Here is a 23,565-nt window from a genome sequence, read left to right as displayed (position 1 = left end):
TATAAACCGAGGAAGACTATATGAAGACACAAGGAGAAGACGTTTATCTGCAAACCACAGGGAGAGGATTCAAAATAAATGAATCCTGACAACACCTTGATCTTGGACTTCCAGCCTCCAGAACTGTGAGAAAATAAATTTCTGTTGTTTAAGCCCCCTAGTCTGGGCTACTTTGTTATGGCAGTCCTGGAAAACTAAGTCAGCTAGAGATAGCCAAGAAATTGTTCATAATATCTGATTTTAAGTTGCCTAAACCTTTGAGATCAAGAAAATCTGGTAAGTGGGAACTTATTTGGTAACTTCCTTGCCTGTCTCTGCTCTATTTATTTTAATGCAGTTCTTTAGGAGTCCCTAAAGTCATTCAATTTTGAGATAAATGAAAAAAATTTTGTGAAACTTCCAGAACTGTGATATTTCCTTATTTTTGCTTTTTATGAAAGCAGTATGATATTAAACGGCATGATGGATACATTGATAACTGGAATGTTTTCAGTCTGATAAGTAAGTTAAACAGGCCAGGACTTCCACTTATCTGTGTACTGTGCTCCCCCAACATGGAAAGTGGAGCCCAGATTGGTCCTTGGTCCCTGGTACAGGTGGACATTCAATATGAATGCCTCACTGTAGGACTGGCTGTCAGAGTGGGATAGATTGCACATGCTTCATTTGAGGAAGGTGATCTGGGACCCAAATCTTTTCTCTGAAGGCTCACTTAGAGACCAGCCTCTAACTTATTAAGCCAAGATTTTTAACTTCCTATTGTGTCTGTTTCAGTAGACAAGGGTGGAATTTGGCCCAGAAGGCCATGTCAGGAGGTGCAGGCTAGGATTGTTCACAGAATACCTGTTTACTAGCAAGTTGACGAGCAACTCTTTTGGGCACAATTTACAAACTATTGACTGACATATGTTTACTAAGATAGAAAAATAAATTTGCTTAATAAATTTTTCTATTTCTTCTTTATTTTACAGGCTTCTTATGATAAGAAAAAATAATATTAATATTTTGCATTTTTTGAGGACAGTTCAACAATCTTCATTTGATATCCTTCTGGCCAAAGGAATTTACTTGTGTTAAGCATGGGGGAAAAAGCTCAATGCTTGCAGTCTTTTTTTCCTTTTATATTTTGAATTTAGTGGCCTTTTGAATCATATTCTGTTGGCGTATTCTCCGGATATCCATTCATATTACTACAGACCTGAGTGAAAATAATTTCTTGGTAATTCACTCATATTGTACACATGCCCAATTGCCATACCCGTATTTCCCTAGAGCCCATAACTGTTCTGAAAGCATTGCACACTGTTCTGATTGTGCAAACATAAATATAAAATACAAACTTAAATAAGGACAAACAGGCCGGGCGCGGTGGCTCACGCCTGTAATCCTAGCACTCTGGGAGGCCGAGGTGGGCGGATCGTTTGAGGTCAGGAGTTCGAAACCAGCCTGAGCAAGAGCGAGACCCCATCTCTACTAAAAATAGAAAGAAATTATATAGACAGCTAAAAATATATATAGAAAAAATTAGCCGGGCATGGTGGCACATGCCTGTAGTCCCAGCTACTCGGGAGGCTGAGACAGGAGGATCCCTTGAGCTCAGGAGTTTGAGGTTGCTGTGAGCTAGGCTGATGCCACAGCACTCACTCTAGCCTGGGCAACAGAGTGAGACTCTGTCTCAAAAAAAAAAAAAATAAGGACAAACAAAAAAAATTGAGATCCCTAACTTCAGGTACTTCATTAAAAATAAAGAAAACACAGGATAGCTGGTACCAAATAATTTGAGATTACTTTCAAATTTCCTGTATCTTTTCAGTTTATGATGTAAACCTGACTTGAAAGTCTATAAAAGTATTACAAATTGCAATAATAATATTTTTGATTTTTGGAATAGTTTCAAAATTATAGAAAAGTTTCGGGAATAGTTCAAAGAACTCCTGTATATCCATCACTCAGAGATTCCATTCGTTTTGCCAATTGTCCCCAAAATGTCCCTCATAACGAAATGATCCAGTACAGCATCATGTGTGGCCTTTAATTGTCCTGCCTCTTCAGTCTCTTTCAATCCACAACAATTCCATAGTCCTTCTTTGACTTTCATGACTGTAATATTTTTAAGATAACGAACAAATGATTTTGTAGAATGTTTCTCAATTTAGGGTATTCTGATGTTTCCTGATAATTTGAGTCAGGTTATGCAAGCATTTTTGGCAGGAATAGTATAAAAGCAACACTTAGTTCTTGCATCCTGTCAGGTAGCACATGATTTCAATCTGGTGATGTTACATTTGATGTTACACTTGAATAAAGTGGTTTCTGTCAGGTTATGTCACTCGAAAGTTATTCTTTCCCCTTTATACCGAATATGTCTTGTGTGGAGAGATAATTGAGTCTATGTAAATATTCTATTTGTCTTCTAACTTTTGCCCACAAATTTTAGCATTTACTGATGTTTCTTGTCTGAATTATTACTATGATGTTGCTAAATGGTGATTTTCTATTATTTCTTCTACATTTAATACTTGGCATTCTATCATAAGGAAGAACTTTCTCTTCTCCCCATTTACTTATTAGTTTGTTTAAATCTGCATGGACTCAATGATATTTTATTCAATGGGTTATGATCCATCCCTATCACTATTTATTTTAATGCTCAAATTGTCCCAGATTTGCCCAGTGGTTAGCACTTCACACTGATTTCTATGTCCTTTTGACATGCCCCCATAATTTTTTGAGTACTTTATTATTTCCTGGCATTAAATTACTTTGAAGACTCAAAAAAAAAAAAAAGCAAAAGCAAATTGTGCTTTTGCTGTGTCAGCCCTGAAATCAGTCATCTTTTCTAAGGCCTCTTCTGTTAGTGGAAAATGGTGTTTAGAAATCTGTATGCTTATTGCTGTTGGCCTATTGCTACTTCTAGGATCTCTCAGTGGACAGAACTAGGACAGAATATAGACACATCTGTATTTATTTTTCTATCTATCTTCTGAAATATATGTATGTGAGTTCATAACATTACCACCACTTCAGTTGAAATACAATCCTTCTTCCTTTTCCTATTTAAAATTCTCTTACCTGACAACAGGAAACCCAGGTGCATAATCCTCAATATACAGTTGTCCCTTGGTATCCATGGGGAATTGGTTCCAGGATTTGGTTGAATCTATGGATGCATAATCCATGGATATCGAGGGCCAACTGTATTTATTTGGTCAGCCCCCCTGTATGCAACAAATCCTCTAACCTGCTGGGCCACCATCCACTCAATTACCTTCTGGCTAACCTTCTTGCTTGGGCATCCCTAGTAACTTTTTAAATGAACTATTAACTTAGGAAGGAAAAAAAGAAGAGAGGAAGGAAGGGAGGGGAAGGAAGGGAGCATATTAATCATAATATTCATCATGGATAAACATATGAGTAGAAAATCTGTGAATCGGGGAAAGAAAATATTAAAATAGGGATCTACCTGATTGAGAAGGTTACTCGGTGAGGCCAGGCTGTGTTGCAGCAATAAAGACCCTAAAATCTTAGTGGTTTAAAACAGCAGATGTGTGAGTGGCTCTGCAAGGTAAGTGCCCTTTGCGCGGTGGCTCAGCACTCCAGGGTCCTTTGATCTCATTGTCCCTCTATCTTATGATGTCACCCTCTCGACACAAGTCTTCAGGGCTCACTGAGGCGGGGGAAGAGAACATAAGATGATCAGTTCTTAATTAATTCCTCATGGAAGGGACACACATCAATTCTGCTCCCTACTTAGCTGTTTTAAAAAGTCACATGACCTCTCATAACTTCAAAGGGGCAGGGAAGAGTAGTCCTCCCGCTGCCTGTAAGAAGAGAACAGAACAGGGATAGTTACTTCCTAAGTGTTAGGGAAACCTAGCAATGTTCAGACTATTCAGATTCATCTTTTTTATTTTTGTGAAAAACATTATCTCCCTGTTGCCGTAAATATGTTTGAAATCCAAGACAACTATAGACACTAAGAAAAATCATTTAAAAATTATTTACTTTGAATTTACATGGGACTTATATCTGAATTTAGAAACTATGGTACACATAGTTTCCACTTGGAAAAACGTATAGTAAGGATTTAAGTCAGCGATCCTCAAACCTGGCGGCACTTTAGAATCACCGGGTGAGATTTATAAAAATCACTACCTGGATGAACCTCATTTGTGGAGGTTCAGATGGAGTTGGCCTGCTGGGATCTAGACAGCAGTAGTTTTTAAACTCTCCACGTGAGTCTAATGTAAAGCCAGCATTGGGATCCTGCTTGCGGTCCTGAGGCCTTGTGCTCCCACCGGTCTTCCAGTTTTCTGTCACTGTCCCAAGGAAAGCTCCCCGACTCCTAAGTATAGGCGATGCACTCCTGTGCCCCTTGCTGCTTTCTCTGTCTTATCCTTTACCACGCCATGCTCTATCCGCCTGGATGTTTTGCTGCACTTAGCTGTAAGCTCTGGAAAGGTAGGGGCATATCTTCTTCATTTATTGAATGCCCAGCTCCTGGCATTGATGCCTGACACACAGTAGGTGCACAAGTCATGTGTGTTGAATAACTAATACATAACGTTGGACTTAGAATTTTATACTGATTCCTGTTCCAATGCAAAGCTTGCAAGTACAGACATAGGATTAGGAGGCTAGTTTATTTGTAACCTTTGTGAATACCTGATATGGACGTCTTTTAAAAGAATCCTGGCCTAACTGCACAATGAACATTTGTAAGGCTGGGTTGAAAACAGCAAGTAAAACATTTGATGCTTATTGTGATTATTTGAACTCATTTGAAGGTCAGATATATTGGGAACTTTTCTTAAGAGGATCAGAAGTGGTGACTCTATTCGACTAAGCATATTGTACCTGTATACCTTTAGACAAGATAGTACATAACAATCATACTGCCTGCAGGCTAAGTATACATTTTTCTGTCATTCAAGGACCTTTGCAATCTCTTCCCAGCCTATCTTTCTGACATCTCCTAGTCAAGTGAAGGTGGAAAAAGGGTAGGTTTTAAATTCAAAAGCCTTGGAGTCAAATTGCCATTCCACAATATTCTGAGAATTTTAGGCCTGTTTCTTAATTTCTCTGAGTCCTAATTTCTCCATCTGTGAAATGAGGAGAGAGGAGTAACCTCTCCGCTTCTTTGCAGGGTTAAGTAAGCTGTTGCATATGATGGTGCTTTGTAAAACTAAAAGCCCCGTGCAAATGATTCTTGTTGTTAGTCGCCAAACAGCGTCTGAAAGGTATCATTCTTTAGGTGAGTACCTGAAGTTTCTGCTCCTGGTGCCTTCCTCAGCCTTCTTCAAATTCTATCCATCCAACTAATATGACCAGTAAGCATTAGTCTCCTTCCCTCCCCTGGTGAATTGTTATTTCTAAATAAGTCTGGGCAGTGGAGCGCAAGGAGCGGTACCGTGATAGGAGAGAGATGGTCTTTTCCGCAGTGCCGCAAGCGGAGAAGGACAGAGTAGAAGGAAGGAAAGAGTGATGCCCCCAAACATCTGCTCACCAATCTCAAATGTGCCGTTTACTTTTAATTATTTATTATAATACTTCAAAGCATATTTTGTAAAATTAATAAAGTCTGAGTAATTTGAAGCCTTTCCATTTAGCTTGCCAATACATCTTTGCTGAGAAATGCAGTTAAGTGGAATTCTGAAAGAATGATTTGATCTATGGGCCAGGGTCAGAAGGATTACTGGAGGGTTTTTATATGTTCTTAGAATGCCTTTCTATTTCAGGACAAAAATAACACGAATTCCACTTTGCAGAAGCAAGCAGAGTTATACCAGAGAATGACCTACTGTTTAGTGAGGAAGAGAATTTCTAGTCTACATCACGCTTGTTATGCTTAGATATATTAAATATAGAATGAAAAGAATTTAGAAAGCAAAGTCAATGTTTGTGATTGAACTTTTAAAAACTGATGCAGACGTGTAAATGAAAATAGTACAAATATGTGAGGGCCTATATTAATTTTTGCATGATAACATTTGTTGCCAGGGGTTCCTGTTGAGATTAGAGACTTATACCAGCATTTACCAGCATACATGTCATGGAAGACTGATTCTGCGTGATGTTCTGTGACGACAGGCTTCAAGATAAAACCGGTTTGGCAAACCATGCACGCTCTTATCCCCCTCTTGGAGATTCACAATGCATGTCTGCCTAATAAAGCTCTGAGCACTCCAACAGTAAAGATCCTGTTTAAATTTAACCCTGCCATTCCTAAATTTCCTTTACCGTGAAACCTTTTAAAACAATGATTACACTTATTAACAGCTGAAAACCTACTGTCCTCTGAAGTACTCACAGGGAAACTCTGATATATCAATTAAATATATTCATTTGCCCAGCTTGTCTACAGAGTGTCCTTTCTGGAATGGAGTTGCAATAAGAGTTGTGTAAATTTTTACATAAAGCATAATGTGATTTAAAACTAGTCATAAAAGAGGTTTTGGAGATAAGAGCTTCATTGAGATATAATTCACAAATATAGTTCACCCATCCAGAGTGTACAATTCAATGGTTTTTGGTATCAACACAGAATTGGGAAAGCCTCACCATGGTTAGTCTTAGAACATTTTTATCACCTTAAAAAAGAAAAGCAAACCATTCCCCTTAGCGAGGACCTCCTATTACTCCATCTACCCACCCCACCCATAGGTAACCACTAATCCATTTTCTGTCTCTGTAGATTTGCCTATTCTTGATATTTCATATAAATGGAATCATACAATAGGTGGCCTTCTGTGCCTGGTTTCTTTCACTCAGCATAATGTTTACAAGGTTCATTCATATTGTAGCAATAAAATTTTAAAGATCAACAGAAGAAGAGCAGGAAGGTAAGCAAGTAAAGAAGGGTAGGATGGTGAGTTTTCGCCGAGGAAACCACACGCTTTCTCTTGCGGTTGCCCTGGTGATCCTCCGTGGGCCTCCCTCACAGGGTGAAGGGGGCGTGGCTAGGATAGAAACGCCTTGCCTGGGGAAGGAATGCCATATTCTTTCCTTTCTTCCATGTCTTCTTATGGTTTGGGTTCCAAATTATTTTGCACACACTGAATTTACCTCCTCTGCAAAATCCGCTTGCTGAAAATCATTGATGAATAAATGCTGATGCTTTTCTTGGAAATTCGGGACACAAGGCTTGCACCTGTTTCTCAAAGTGAATATCTGAAGTTCAAGATGCTTGTTTCCTGCTATTTCACAGACTTTAGGAGGGAGTTTCCAGGGGAATTGCATGGTGCTTCAGTCAAACCTTTTAAAATATAAAAATAGTCAGGAGAAGGAATGCTGCTTCTCCCGGGAGGCATCTACTAGAATCACTATAGGGATATTATATTTTGTAAAAGGTCCCATAGCAATTTTCAGTAATTAGCTCGTAAGAGCTCTAGGGGTGAGAAGAGCTCTTTTTCTTAACAGAGCAGGTGAAACAGGATCTGGGTACAGTGTTTTTCACCCAGTCTATACTGTCCCCAAGAAGAGAAAGGAATGGGGAAAAAATAAAGAAACTTGAATCTTTCTGAGCACCTGTGATTAAGGTCGATGTTATGCAGATTGCTTTTATTTTGCCATGTTGTGACTTTCACTTGCATCCCACTGCCTGCTGCTTATTAATAATTATAGTTGAGCATAATGTCCCTTTTTTTAGGTTGCAGAGTTCAGGGACCCTGAAACAGCTGGTGGTGGGGGGAGACATTTAGGAGGTTGGTCTGGCAAGGGCCTCAGGAGATCCTAATATAGGTCTGACTGGTCACTTTACAAGTAACGCTGGCCTACACTTAGTCTGTGTTACACTCAGGGGAATATTGAATCTGCAGCATTGGGGCCACGGAATTAATGATGCTTTCATTCATTCATTCAGCCAACACTCCTTGAGTACTTACTGTTTCTGGACAATGGAGATACAGCAGTAAGTAAGATAGTGCCTGAAATTTATAATCTGGCTCAGATTCTTCTAAATCAGAATTATCTTATGTGTTTCCTGTGGATTCCATAAAATAATCAAGATGTCTCAAATTAATTCATCTCTGTCCTAAGCTCCCTAGAGAGACCCCAAATGACAGGAAGAAGCATTTATGTGCTATCTCCCAGTCACTCCTCTGGATGTGTCACATGCCTCATCTCCTTTCATCGTCCTAACAAGCTTCCAGGTGGGTTTTTGTTATAACTCCTTGCTAAAAGAAGCAGTTGAGACTCAGTAAGCTTTCTTAAGAGACAAAGCCAGGACTGATTCTAAGACTGTCTGACTCCAGGTCCCATTCTCTTTCAATGAATCAGTGCTACTCCAAGAGACTGATAAACTTTGGTATAGACCCAAAGTTCAAGGGATGCCTGAAGGAACACTAACAAGTGACAACAGAGAGTGTGCTAAATTCAACAATAACAATAGAAGGCATTTTTTGTGTCTTGAATCCTATGATGTGGTAGAAAGAGCATAGGCTTTCATAAATCAGTGAAGATTATATTAGTCTCCAAACAATTAAAATTCTAAAAATAGTGGCTTAAGAATTAAAAGTATTTTCCTGTAAAAGGTGGTATGAGATTCTTTGGTCTTCAGGGTCAGGGGCTCTTCCAGCTTTCTGTTTCTTTTCCTTCATTGTCCAATATGGTTGCTAGAGCTCCAGATATCACGTCCTAGTTCCAGGAAGCACGATAGAGGAAAGGCTAAAAAGGAGTGTGGCTCTTTTCCTTTGGGAAAACTTCCCAGATGTTCTACATAATACTTCCACTTCCATCTCATTGGTCAGAACTGAGTCACATGGCCACCCTAGCTACAAGGGAGAATGGGAAATGTGGTCTTTCAGCTTGAGGACAGTGTGCCTAAATGTAAATTGAGGTTCTATTACTAAGAAGAGAAGTCTGCATATTCAGAGGTAACTAGCAGTCTTTGTTCTAATATATTCTATGCTTCTATATTATGTCATAGAATCTCAGCTATAGCCTATTAATTGAATTGATTGCATTTTTACATTCATTCAACAGACACTGGTTGATGCCTACTGTATGCCAGGCATTGTGTTAAGTGCTAGGGATGCAAGGACCCGTAAGACACAATGTGAGCTCGACATCATCAAAATAAATAAACATTGAGGGATGCAGGGTTTCTTGCACAATTCTAAAATTAATTGTGGTGATGTATACACAACTCTGTGAATATGCTAAAAGTCATTGAACTGCACACTTAAATGGTGAATTAGATGGTATATGTATTATATCTCAATAAAACTGTTTAAAATAGGACACAATTTGCATCAGTGCTGAGAGCAGAGTAGAACAGTGGCTCAAAGTGTGGCCCTGGACCAGCAGCATCAGCCTCACTTGGGGACTTGTTAGAAATGCAGACCCTCAGGTTTATTCTACATCTGCTGAGTCAGAAACACCAGGGGTAGAGCCCAGTGATCTGTGTTTGAGCAAGCCTGCGAGGGGATTCTAATGCATGCTCAAATTTGAGAGCCACTAGATTAGAGAACATGAAAGGACTGAGGGAAAGCATACAGGATGTTACTTCAATAATCTGGGTCAGAAATGATTGAGAACATTGGTGGCTTGAAGTAAGGATAAAGGGTTAGATGGGGAGTGATTAGGTATATTTAGAAACACTTTTTTTTTTTTTTTTTTTGTTGAGACAGAGTCTCACTTTGTTGCCCAGGCTAGAGTGAGTGCCGTGGCGTCAGCTTAGCTCACAGCAACCTCAGACTCCTCGGCTTAAGCAATCCTACTGCCTCAGCCTCCCGAGTAGCTGGGACTACAGGCATGCGCTACTATGCCCGGCTAATTTTTTCTATATAGATTTTTAGTTGTCCATATAATGTCTTTCTATTTTTAGTAGAGAGGGGGTCTCGCTCAGGCTGGTCTCGAACTCCTGACCTTGAGCAATCCACCCGCCTCGGCCTCCCAGAGTGCTAGGATTACAGGCGTGAGCCACCGCGCCCGGCCTAGAAACACTTTTAAAGGGCTCAAAATATGCTTATTTATTACAGTGATGAGTCAGAAGGTAATGGCTAAAGTTGAAAAAGAACTCAAAGTATGTTTAAGTATATAATGGAAATAACCTCTAAAAGAACTAAAGTGATAGTCATCAACATTTTGGAGGAGGGGGGAAGGGAATAATGAAAATGAATTAAGTTTTCATCCTTTTGGCAATCTCTTAAATGATCCTAAATCTTTTGAATGATAATCTCTTAAATGACAAATAAATTTTTAAAAATAAATATAAACTTACCATGTAAGGAAGAACTACACCTAGAAATGGTTAGAAGAGATTTCCTCTGATAAGTCGGGGTGGGGCTTTTAATTACACATCCTTCTATACTAAAAAAAAAAAAGTGCAAAAATAAAATTCTTATTTTAAAAAAACCTCAATTACCTTTTAGTGAGGCTGATTATACTCGCTATTAGTCTCATTAATCTGATTCTCCTTACGGCGTCAGCTACTGTTTATAAGTAAATCTGAAGAACTAAAAGTTTTAAGAGGTAATGCCAGAGAGTTAAAACTAATATGAGTGAAAAGTCATCTAACAGTAACATAAATAAAGCCTCTCTAGCTCTAAAGCCTCTCTAGTTCATAATCTTTCAGTGTGAGTTAGTACCTCAAGATTCTTGATTTTCTAGTTATTTTTCTTGTCTAATTTTGAGTTGTGTTGGTCCTGTATCCCAGGTATGAAACATTATCTCTCAGTAGATTTGTTTCATTTGTTCCACCCAAGTCAATACATCTATTGGTTCCTTCAGTGTGATAAATTTTTTGTGTCAGTGTACTTCCTGGAGATGACCAGGCATCCCAGTAACCCTGGGACACGTTCTACTCAGGCTTTCAGTGCCACCATTTCTTCAAAACCTACCCCTTCAAGGCCCCAATGATCTTTGTGTTTCCAGACTCAAAGTCAACCCTTGATATACATCTATTCAACCTATCAACCCCAGCTGACCATTTGTTCATTGATTATCTTCACTTGGCTTCCAGGACCAGCCCTCCCTACCTACCCCATCTCTTTCCCCCCATTTCTTGCTTTATGTTTTAAATTGATTTAATAAATTACGTGATTTGAATATCTTAATTTGGTCTCTGATCCTTTCTGATCCAGCATCTCTGGGGTAGCTTGCCCAGTTGTGTACTGGTAGTATAGGAGCTACCATGTCATCAAGGTAATTTCCCTCATGATGTTGGGGGGAGACCAAAGACTTTTGAATACTTTTTCGAGTGACAGGAGTGAGGCTGCCTAAGGCTCCCCCTGCCCCAACAAGCTGTACCATCATGGCTATCTACTGCTGCTGTTCTACCATGCTAGTGTGGGAGAGGGCAGCAAGATTTGCCACTTCTGTGAGCCCTAGCCAAGGATTGAAACACAGTCTTGGTTGCTCTCAGATCCCCAACTTACCGGGGGTTCTACCTAGCTTGACTTGCCAGGGGCAGGTGTGACTTATTCTTTGGATCACCCAGCAGTATCTAAATGGCTTTCCTCCTTTTCCTCCCTTAATATGAACAGGCTGTATCTCCTTTGGGAAGCATTTTTTCTAAATCCATGGATAATAGTGTAAACTTCATGCCTCTGGTCCTTCAGAAGCTTGGTTTTGATTCTGATAATCCAGGCTTTTGAAACTCAAAACACTTTTATCTCAAACTATTGTCTCTACTTTCAAAAGTCTATTTTGAAACTCTACTATGGTCTGAATGTCTTCACAAATTTACATGTTGAAACTTAGTCCCCATTGCGGTGGTGGTAAGAGGTGGGGCCTTTTCGGAAGCAATTAAGGATTAGTGCCTTGTAAAAGGGCAGGAGGAAACTAGCTTAGGTCCCTTTTGCCCTTCCATTCCTTCTGTCCTGTGAGGATGCAGCAAGAAGGCCCTCACCAGACACCGAGTGATGGTACCTTGATCTTGGACATCCCAGACTCCAGAACTGTGAGAAATACATTTCTGTTGTTTATAAATTACTCAGTCTGTGGTATTTTGTTATAGCAGCACAAAGGGACTAAGACAAACTCATTGTCTCTTCTATCTCTTTGCATTTCTGTCATAGCAACCCTACTTTGAAGACGTGCACACTCATACACGTGCATACGCATACACACACACACACACACACACAATCTCTCTGCTGCCAAATGGGGGGAAGTATGAGGGTAGCTTGGAATACTAAGGAAAAAATAGTGTAAATTAATATTTCCAATTCCTGTTCTTCCTTGTGTGCAACGGACTGCACGTAGCTATAACTGGAGTCCAGGGAGTCTGAATGCAGGTTCGGATCATTCCACAGGCTGCTCCTTCTTCGTGTCTTGGTTTGTTTTCTGCTGATCTTTTATTCAACAGCAAGATGGATGCTAGGAGTTCCACAGCAACGCTGTCAGTAGAGTTCAGCAGAGTTCAAAGGATGCTATGCTGTCCCTCTGGTTCTGAGAATATCTTTCTTACCTTCTGTCTAATTTTGCTTTTAAAGTTTCATAACTTTGGTTCTTCAACGGAATGGCGATAACATTTACTGATTACCTTCCACACAGTGGGAGTTGCTTTCCAAGAGTCCCCTTTTAAAATGTAAATTCCCTCTGGCAGGGAAAAACCCTTAAGCCCTCATTATCTAACCCCCTAGAATTAACTTATTAGAACTATTTCCATCTGTCATAGCCAGCTGCAATGAAGGCCATGTGAGACTGGAGTCGGGCTAGCTGTCCTGAGCCGAGCTCTGGGAGGGAAGAAGGGGCAGGGGTGGAAGGACCTCCAAATCAAAGTTTACTGGCTCCAGTGCTAATTAAAATCCCTGTAGATTCAATAAAGCAATTCTGAGAAAAATCTCTGCTTTGCCAGTAGTTTGGGCATAAATATGAAAGTAACAAAACTCATTGCTTTAACAAAAATGATCTCATTTTGGCTTTTCCTGTCAGTCCAAATTAAGGGATTTTAACTTCATTTTAATGCTTAGAAATGCAAAATATCGATGATCAGATGAGAGAGAAGGTGTAGGTCATATAGGTAGGCTGGCTTGTGATTTACAATTTATGTTATGTAGATTGGCCACAAAAGATCAGTCAGCATGAGAAAATTATTAATAAAACAGTGTAGTCATACAACAGAATACTACTCAGCGATAAAAAGGAAGGAAATACTCATACATGCAACGTGGATGAATCTCAAAAACTTTTTGAGCAAAAGAAGCCAGACACAAAAGAATGTATACTATATGATTCCATTTATATGATGTTTCAAACAGGCAAAAACTCATCTAAGAGGAAATCAATCTGAACAGTGGTTGCCTCGAAGCGAGTAAGAGCGTAGGATTGAAGCATGAGGGAACTTTCTGGGGAGATGAAAATGCTGTGTCTTGACTGGGGTGTTATTACATGGACCTACTCATTTGTCAAAACTCCTAGAATTGTACACTTCAGATATGAGCATTTTACCATATGTAAATTATACGACAATGAAGAAATATTCAAAAAACATTCCTTGGTCTTCTGTTGAGCTATCTTTCCTTGGAATTCGCTGACTGCATGTTGGTCTGCTGCCAGAGGTCACTAACAGCAGGGGTATATGCAGCATAGAGCCATGAGGGCAAATTGTGCAACATGCAAATCCCTGTAAGTTGAAGAGCCAAACATTCAGGGTTGCCTATGGGTCGTGTTATTAATCACTTTATAATGTAACACTTGCTCTAAAATATAGACAGCATACACAAATTTCATCGATAGTCTTTTGAATTTTTTATTTATCCAGAATGTTTTTTTAATAGGAAAAGTGTGGACCATATTAATCCCTGCTTCATTTAAGTCCATTCTTCAAATGACTTATTCTTTTCTAAAAGACTCCCCTTGAATTCCTTTTGTTCTAGAAAAAAAGTGAATTAACAAAATGAAATAGTTCAGCTCTGCCCCTGCAGTTTATTGTACACTGTACCTTACACACACCTATAAATTTCTTTCCAATATACTATTGCAGGGTATTTCTGTACAATTGGCATTTAGACAATTAGAATGTTATGGAGATTTGATTACGCTTCTCCCACCCCATTTATATATACAGTGTATAGGAGTAGTTCTGTCTTACAGTAACTGAAGACTCCTAGAAAATTGAACTGAAGTCATTTTTTTGAAGGCTAAAATAATTCTGAAAGACTTATAGCACATTCTCATCCTAATATTCCTTGTAGTCTTATTGAGACTAAGGATCATGATTATTTTCATTATTCATCTGCCCTTGTTGTTTATTCCTTTCCTGAAGCCTTAATCCTCTCCTTGAGACATCCCAGTTGGTTGCTATGGAAATGATTATTTTGCCACAAACATAGAATTATGACTTACAGTAAAGAATAAGCATCAGGAGCAATTGAACTCTTGGAAAATAACTTAGTCCTGCTAAAGCCAAAATTACACTGACACTGTTAAAACTGTAAGCCAAGCTGTCCAAAGTTTTTCATGCTGCAATAAGTTATCACGAAATTTTCTCAAATAGTTCTTAGAACCATTGATGAAGAATTTATGGTCTGAACACATTTATGGATACTAATACCTTTGTAAGTTACAGTCTATCCAAAATCTTGAACCTAAACGTTCAAAGCAACTAATGATTTGATGTTAGCAGTAATCATTGAACTTTTTACTACCTGTCATACCCAAAAAGTATACTTAAAACTTTACTTCAAACTCAGCTGTTTAAATTCCTGTGCACTCCTTCCTGATTTTATATACAGGGGGGGGTGTGTGTGTATATACATATATATATTTTTTTAGTTCAACAAAACTTATTTATATTAAATGATTAGTATGTAATACAATATAATAGTATCTATTTACTATATAATAAAATATTAATATATTTATATTTAATGACATATAAATATGTTTGTTTCCATATTTCAATATCATCTTAATGTTTACAATTTTCAAATTATATCTGAGAAACTACTTATCCTGTTTCCATATAGTTGAATATTTATGTTGTATCAAATTTTTGCCATTATTAATGACATGGCTATAAATATCTTTACATCAAGTCTTGAAAAAAATTCTCGAGAATTAACCCAGGGAAATTGGGGTCTGGGGGTGAAGAGTATGACAATTTAATGTAGCACACTGCCCTACACATAATTGACCCTCCTTAAATGTTTATTAAATGAGTGGACCTCATTATATATGCTTACTTTATGGCAGGTAATATTTACAGCTCTTGCAAATCAGGGAAACCAGGGCAAGAGAAAGTTCCAAGGAATTTTAGGGAAGAAAAATCCTTCATACACTGCGGTCCAGAGAAGTTGAGCAAGTTGACTCAGGCCCTGCTTGTGAAAAGGGCACATTGAGAAGACTGAGCTTCCCCTGTCCATTGGATTTTTCTTCCCGCTGCACTGAGCTGTGCTTCCCAGGGAGCTCACGGGGCTTGGGAAGGCCCCAAGGGAGAGCAGCGCGTTCCTGACTCCGCTTAGTTCATTAATTTTTGTGTTCTTTTTCTTCCAAAAATGATTTCAGGCAGATTATAGAGAGACATAAAATACAGTAGAAAAACACCAGCATAAAAAGGACAGTCAAAGTCAGAGAGAAAGTATGAGCAAACAAATAAAATGATCCCCCAAATGTACATTTAAGGTCATATGGAGTTGGAAAAGATACGACATGATTTGACTCTGAGCGCCGAGGCCAGAGGGAAGAGGGAAATATTAATAAAAACCAGCACCTGATCCACAGTGCCTGTAAAACAAAAACGAACCAGTTGCCCAAGGGAAGAACAGCACTTTCTGTCACTGAGTGTCCGTCTTGGTGCCCCCTGAACGCCAAGGTATTGCTAAGTCATGCTGTCATTTCAGCTCCGGAGCTTTTAAGCTTCCTTGTTGTGACAAGTGCTGCCACTGAAATAGGCTGGATTCATAAAGTCTGGTACCAAAAGTGCCTCACACTAGGTGACTGAATCTTGATGACTGCCACCAGGTGGGTAGTAATATGGGCTTGACGAGGGAATTTAGGTATAAATACCTGAGAGGCCGAAAGTATATCCCATTTGAGCTTGATTTAAAAAAATTTTTTTTATTGTGATTAAAAAACGCATAACAAAATTTAATTCATTTTAACTATTTCTCTTTTGATTATAAAAGTAAAATATAATACAGTCTTCCTGTAGAAAATAACAATTTTAAAGAAGAAAAGAAATGCCACTGTAAATCTCCTGTATATAGACTATTTTAAGCCTTTGGGTACGTTTCTTTCTATTGTCAGGGTTTTACACGTATGTGTATATATGTATATATCTATATCTACACCTATATCCATATCCAGGTATGCGTGTGTGTGTGTGTGTGTGTGTGTGTGTGTATGTAGAAAGAGAGAGAAAGAAACTCCAGACAAAGCCAGGGAGAAAGAGGTAAGCTAAAAAGATTCTCTGAGGCCCTGCAGTGTAACCATAGGGCTTCCTTTAATATCCCTACCCCCCAAATAATATATTTTTCCATATTTATAATCCATAAGAACAAACTTATAGCAAACTAAAGATTGACACTTTTTTAGACTTTTAAAACTTAATTAAGGCCGGGCGCGGTGGCTCACGCCTGTAATCCTAGCACTCTGGGAGGCCGAGGCGGGTGGATCGCTCAAGGTCAGGAGTTCGAGACCAGCCTGAGCGAGACCCCGTCTCTACTAAAAAATAGAAAGACATTATATGGACAACTAAAAATCTATATAAAAAAATTAGCCGGGCATAGTGGCGCATGCCTGTAGTCCCAGCTACTTGGGAGGCTGAGGCAGTAGGATCGCTTAAGCCGAGGAGTCTGAGGTTGCTGTGAGCTAAGCTGATGCCACGGCACTCACTCTAGCCTGGGCAACAAAGTGAGACTCTGTCTCAACAAAAAAAAAAAATAAATAAAACTTAATTAAAACATTCCTATAGTTTCTAATAATCACCAGTCTTCAATATACAGGGTGTCCCAAAAGTTGCCATACATAAGGAAAATGGGAAATTGTAGCTAAATTTATTTACAAAATACAGGGACACCCTGTATTATCCTCACTTGTCTTTAGACCCAAGAAGGCTTTTGTCTATAAATCCATCCTACATAGCAATTTTATTTGGAAATGAGCATAACACAGATGACAAATGATTCATTGTTCCTGGTGCAAAATAATATTATTCCAGAGCACAAGGAAAGAGAAAAATAGCAACAAATATTGTTGTGATATTTTTGAATTTAAATTTATTTGATTCTTCTACACTGTTCTAATCTATCAGACTTTCCATTTTTTTCTAGGCAAATCTTTAATGACAAAAAGCTATGTTTGAAATCTTGTACATGTGCTCAGATATTTAACAACTTAAGACATTGTTACTGCATTTAATTTTTTTGCTGCGTGAGGAGTAAAAAATACAAAACCTCTGTGACAAACCGAACATAAGGTTTCTACAAGGCCTCAATACAACATTCCTCGCAAATGTTTACTGAATACATTCCGTGTACTAGTTGTTGCTCTAGGCACCAGAGATAGTGCAGGGAAGGACAAACCGCATCCCTACCCTCATAGAGCTTGCAGGTATAAAAATTATTAATATACTTCAACGGAAACAAGGAAAGAAAGAAGCAAATGCCCAAACTTCTGCACGATCTCCCAGTCTTCCTTTGCCTTCTCAGATGTTAAACAACCTCTTTGTGTCGTTTCCTTTCTGAACAATGAAGTGCCTAATTTTTAAGGAAAAGCTCATAAAATTGATTTGCCAGATTGAATCATAAGCCAAACACATCTCATTTTTTATAGTAAAAAATTACAAAGAAATAGTGTGATAATATCCATGCCTATTTTAATTGATGTCAACTGTATTCTTAGTCTCTCTCAAGGTGGTTAATATCCCCCTACCATCATTTTATACATAAAGATCCTCTGAAAAGCTCCACTCTTGGCATAACAGGACTGCCATCAGTGAGCACAGATCCTAAGAGGTCAGTACAGGCTTCCAGGGCAAGCTGGTCCTGGGTAACAGTGTGAGGGTAACAGCTGCCAATCATTGGTGCTCTCTCCCTGGTGTAGTGAGATGCCTCTTTCCCACCCGGTGCATCCAGCATCTCATACTTTTGCCACCCTTTCTTCATTAAAAGGTTTTCTGGAACTGATCTAATATTAATGCCCAGAGAGTAATAAAATACGAATTTTAGCAAAAACTGAAAGGATAAATTTAGCAGAACATAAAGCTTTAAATCAAAGGGATTGCTCTAAATAGGTAACCTAAGGTACTGGTGAGCATACAGAATATATTTGGGCAGGAGAAAGGCTCAAATATATTATTAAAATAATTCAAGAACAAAAGAAGAGAAAGCTATTAACAGACATCCCTGGCATGAGTGACAGGCATGGAGGTGCAGCAGGACAAGCCCAAGCTTTGGACATAAGAACACACCTGGGCTCAAATTCCATCAAGCCTCTTTCTTTAACTACAAAATAAGGACAATGACATATATTTTATAAAATGACATCTATCTCATGAGATTTTATCTATTTATAGTGAAGATTAAATATGATAATGACAGAGCAGTCAATAAACATTGGCTATCATTATGCCATCATGAAGTCAGACCACAGAGGTGCTTGTGAATTCTGCCCACGAGCACCTCCTGAATGCCTTGACCTATCGGTAAAATGACATACAACAGGAATTTGAGCTAAGTCTGAACCCCAGGGATTTGGACTACTAATGGAAAAACATGGTGGGAAGAACATACTGATTTTTTATAAATTTCACAATTTTTATCGAGGGAAACAGTGGGTTCTTCAGTTTGCATTAGAATCACTCAGGAAACTCCACCCACCATATTTTCATGTATTCACCACATATGAACTGCAAACATAGTGTAAGCCACATATATTTTTCCTCAGGAAATTTCTTGTTTGCTTTTTGTTTTTTTGAGATAGGGTCTCCCTCTGTCACCCAGGCTGGGGTACAGTGGCATGATCATAGCTTACTGCATGCTCAAACTCCTGGGCTCAAGCGATGATCCTCCTGCCTCAGCCTCCCAAGTAGCTAGAACTATAGGTGTGCACCACCACTCTTGGCTTACGTTTTAAAATTTTTTTTTGTAGAGACGAGATCTTGCTATGTTGCCCAGGCTGGTCTTGAACTCCTGTCCTCAAATGATCCTCCCACTTTGGCCTCCCAAAGTGCTAGGATTACAGGTCTGAGCCATCTCACCCAGCCAGGAAACTTGTTTTTAAATACAAATTTTAGGGCCCATTTCTATGGAATTCTGATTCAGAAGATCTTTGCTAGGTCTCAGGGAATCTGCATTTTTTAAGAATTCCCTAGGTCATTCTGAGGCAAGGTGGCTGTGGGCAAACTTTGAGAAACATGACTGGAGAGAATGTGCCTTGATTTCCCACCTTGAAAACATACTGATGGGGAAAGTCTCTTTAATGGGCTACTTGGTAATGTAAAGGAAAAACAAAACTCCTTTCAGAAGTGGAAGATTTAAGACAATGAACAACTATTAATAAATTGGTTGGCAAAGTAAACTAAAGGCCGTCTTCATTGTGAAGTGAAATCTTGGCAGTGTGTTTCTTCTAGGAAATGCTTCTTTGTTCTTAATATAGATTTGGACTACTCTGAATCTGGGCATTATTTTGTTTCCCAGAGAGTTACCAAATCGTTATACTTGGAGAGCTGGAGCAGAGATGGGCAGAAGCAAAGGGCATGGGAGTCGTTTCTCGCTGCTGATGTAAAGACAGCACAAGGGTGGGCCTGGGAGTGTGAAAGCCCAGCACCTTCCACTCTGTGCCTGACGCTCTCCTGGTGTTAGGTCAGACCAAGTGTTCCACAATGTGGAAAAGGTGCTTTTGTCAGATTGGATTCTGATGCCTTGTCCTGTTGGTGATAGGAGGTGGGGTCTTCCTGAAGGTCAGAGCTCAATCTGCAAAGTCCTCATTCAAGCAACGGTTGGGGTCCCACCTCTGGGAGAAGAAAACTGGTCTAGGGTGCTGTCATTGGGAAAGGCACTGGCCACTGCAAAATGGTGGTTGCAGGCCTGTGACTAAGGCATAGAGGTAGGCGGCCACTGCATTCTGGAGGGCTTCCTTTTGTGACTCTGCAGGCAGTCCATCCAACCTGAAGGCCTTTGGTCTTTTACTTGCTTCTTTTTGTTGTTTCCAATCCTTTAGTAAAAATGGGCACTTGAGCAAGTTTTTCAAGTCCACAAGTGTTGAGCACCTCCCATGTTCCAGGATACAGTAGTGAGCTTGGCAGACGAGTGTCCTATCTTCATGGGCTTTCTTTCTAAGTTTAGATTCTGAGGTGTGAGGGGTGTTCAGGAATGAGCTGGTGTCCGAAATTGAATTGGGTTCTATGAGGTGAGCTACACAAAAAGTGTGCACTCCTAAGCACCTGGCAGGATTTGCCAGCGCTGTAGAAAGATCTGACTACTTAATCCAACTTGAGGCTACAACCGATGGTCTGTTATCCTTCCCCCCTGTAGAAAATCCTTTATAATTTTGATTAAATTAAAGATTTACGGATTTTTACTCATACCTTTGAAGAACTTACAGGTACAGTTTGAACTCTAAGATGTTATAAAAGAAATTCATCTCTTTGCAGCTAAAAGCATTGGTTTGTACTAAAAGTATAAATAGAAACTCTAATCAGTTTTGATAAAAATGAGCATTGTGTATAATTTGCAATTTTGGGGGCATCAAAATAGCAGTCCGTTTGCTCTCTTTAAGCAATTTCAATTCACTCATCATGTTATTTTAATTTAAGAAAAATTTGTTTCCATTACAGATATAGTATATGTTACTACTGCAAATTTAGAAAATAAGAATAAAGAGAAGGAAAAATTATTGATAGTCTCACTTACAAATATATTGTGATGTATTTCTTCCTTTTGATATACAAAAGGTCCCTGACTTAGGAAGTTTTGACATAAGATTTTTTGACTTTATGATGGCGTGAAAATGATACCCGTTCAGTAGAAACCCATACAACTGTTTTGTTTTTCACTTTCAGTATAGTAGTCAATAAATTACATAAGATATTTAACACTTTATTATAAAATAGGCTTTGGGTTAGATGATTTTGCCCAACTGTGGGCTAATGTAAGTGTTCTGAGCTCATTTAAGATGGGCTAGGGTTAGGCTAAGCTATGATGTTTGGTAGGTTAGTTGTATTGAATGCATTTTCAACTTACGATATTTTTAATTTTTGATGGGCTCTCGATATCAGGATATAGCCCCATCATAAGTCAAGGAGCATCCGTATTCATGTTTACATAGTTGCAATTACATGGTATGCATAATAGAACATATGCTGGTTTTTTAAAAATCTTTCTTTAAAATACTTGGTAACTATATGAATCAGGAAAAACATCACATAGAAGTACACTGCCTAGAGAAACCATCCCTTTTTTTAATGTTTGGGCGTATTTCCTTATAATTCTTTTTTTAAAAAAATGTAATTACAATTACGCTGGCTTAATGTTTTGCTAACATGTAGAGATCCTGTAAGAAAGAGCATGAAGAGGCTCAGTGACAGGCCCTATCTGTTACTTGGTGGTTTAGTAGTCTTTCCCAACTAAACCTCAATGACTCAAGACTCTCAGTATGACTTTGAAAGGTGCAGAAAACCATCATTCATATTCCATGGCAGGGGAAAAAAAAAAGGGTCATTATGCTGCACTATGTCATTCTGCTTTTGTGCAGGAAAATGTCTTTTAAAAGTAATTGTCCTGGTTCAGTTTCTTAACAGAGTGACCAGTGTAGCCATTGTTAGCAAGTGCTGGAAGAGAACACTATTCATTACTGCTTTAAGTGGCCATTAAACATGCAAAAGATTTCCTCCAAACAGAGTTGGAGGATATGGTGCAATAAGCCCATTTCCCAGCCGTGGCAGGGAGAGAGGAGCCACAGGAGAACCTATGCTGGAGGAAGCACCACAGGGCCACACAGCAGGGCCACGCTTTGTCCCCCACATGTGAACCTTTTCAGCTGGAGCTCTTGATTTAGGGTCCCAACCTGAGTAGACAAGGACGCCTCTGGCCTGTTAGCTACAACTTCCTATTTCTGGAGTTGTTCATTTTCACCTATATCTTGGTCATCTGCATATATTTTCTAGAAATTTATTCAAGTAAGATACAAGGATGATCACTTTCTGAGATGTCACACACTTGACAATGACTTACTGTTGCCTTCATGTATATAAGTATAAAAATTCTGGTGTCATGATCCTTTCCCTAAAGTCTTCATTGTCTTCTGGAATGTACTATTGTAGAGGCCAAGTCTGAGGTGAGCCTGGTTTGTATCCTTTTGTAGAACCTTTTGTTCTCTCTGCTTGTTTGGATTTTTATTTTTAATTTAATAATTTTTCTAGAATATGTATAATGTGGATACTACTTTTGTAAACCCCCAGTATATTTTCTCTTTGTGTAATCCAGTTTTTTTTTTCTTTCTCCTGCTGCCTGTCCACCACAAAGGCTGGGTCATGAAGTCTGTTGCCCACAGGTTGGGGATGTCAGCTTTGAAGAAGGTTCTAGAGCATGGAAGGAGGAAGGTATGTTGTGGAAATGCTGTTGGCAGAAACAACTGGGTCCTGACTGAACTGAAAGGACAAACCAGAAGTTACTCCGGGAGCAGGGCCACCAGGTGGAGGCTGATGCTCACACACAGGCTTGGGCAGCTCTTCCTCATGCACCTGCATGGCTTCAGGACTCTGCTTGCATGTCACCTCCTCCAGGAGGTCTTCCCTGACCACCCTGTCTCCACTCCCATCCCCTAATCCTATATTCCCGATCCTGCTCACTTTGCTTTGGTTTTCTTCACAGCACTTATCTCACCTGACATAGAACAGGTTTACTTCTCTGTCATCTAGCACTGTGTTCCCCAACCCCTGGGCTGTGGACCCGGTTAGGAGCCAGACTGCACAGCAGGAGGGGAGCAGCAGGTGAGCAAGTGAAGCTTCATCTGTTTTTACAGCTGCTTCCCATTGCTCGCCATCCCCCCAATCCTGGTTCTTGGAAAAACTGTCTTCCATGAAACTGGTCCCTGGTGCCAAAAAGGTTGGGGACCACTGGTCTAGCAGGCTTTATTCTAGTTCTGCTTTGCTGGACTGCATAGGGACCTGCTTCCGGGGCTTTATCACTCTGAAAAGTTAGGATTTCCCTATTCCCACTATAGCACTTTCTGTGGAGGCCACACCTCCCAAGGTGCAATGTCCTGTTCCCATCTCACTCTTACCTCCTGCCAAGCTGTTTTCTCAGAGTGCTAGTCTCTAAAGGGATGTGAAACTGATATATGTCCTGCTTGAAAGTAAGCTGCGCAAGAGCAGTCTATGTTTTGTTGCCGTTGTTGTTCACTCCTGTATCCCTAGCTTCTAGAACAGTGTCTGGCTGGCACATAGTAGGCATGCAATAAATAATTGTTGAGTAAATTTATGAATGTATATAATGGATGAGTTTGGGAGAAGAGAGTTAGTTTAGAGATGGGAGAGTTTAGTGGGAGAGGCAGGACCTTGACTACCTCAAAAAGCAGCATTCACACATAGAATATTTTAAAAGAGTGTTTTGTTATTGCTTCTAAATATATACAAATACCTTTAAAAAATTTATATTGGCCACAATTCGTTATTCT

The 23,565-nt window shown here is 39.3% G+C and overlaps 1 pseudogene; it reads left to right on the top strand.

Annotated features, from left to right (window-relative positions):
* The first annotated feature begins 5,169 nt into the window (after positions 1 to 5,169).
* LOC138376963 (uncharacterized) lies at positions 5,170 to 22,807 on the top strand (annotated as a pseudogene).
* The last annotated feature ends 758 nt before the right edge of the window (positions 22,808 to 23,565 follow it).

Source organism: Eulemur rufifrons, chromosome 29 (assembly GCF_041146395.1).
Source record: "Eulemur rufifrons isolate Redbay chromosome 29, OSU_ERuf_1, whole genome shotgun sequence".
Classification (NCBI taxonomy): Eukaryota; Metazoa; Chordata; class Mammalia; order Primates; family Lemuridae; genus Eulemur; species Eulemur rufifrons.
Note: the sequence above shows the minus strand (reverse complement) of the source record. Positions and strands in the feature narration are given on the sequence as shown.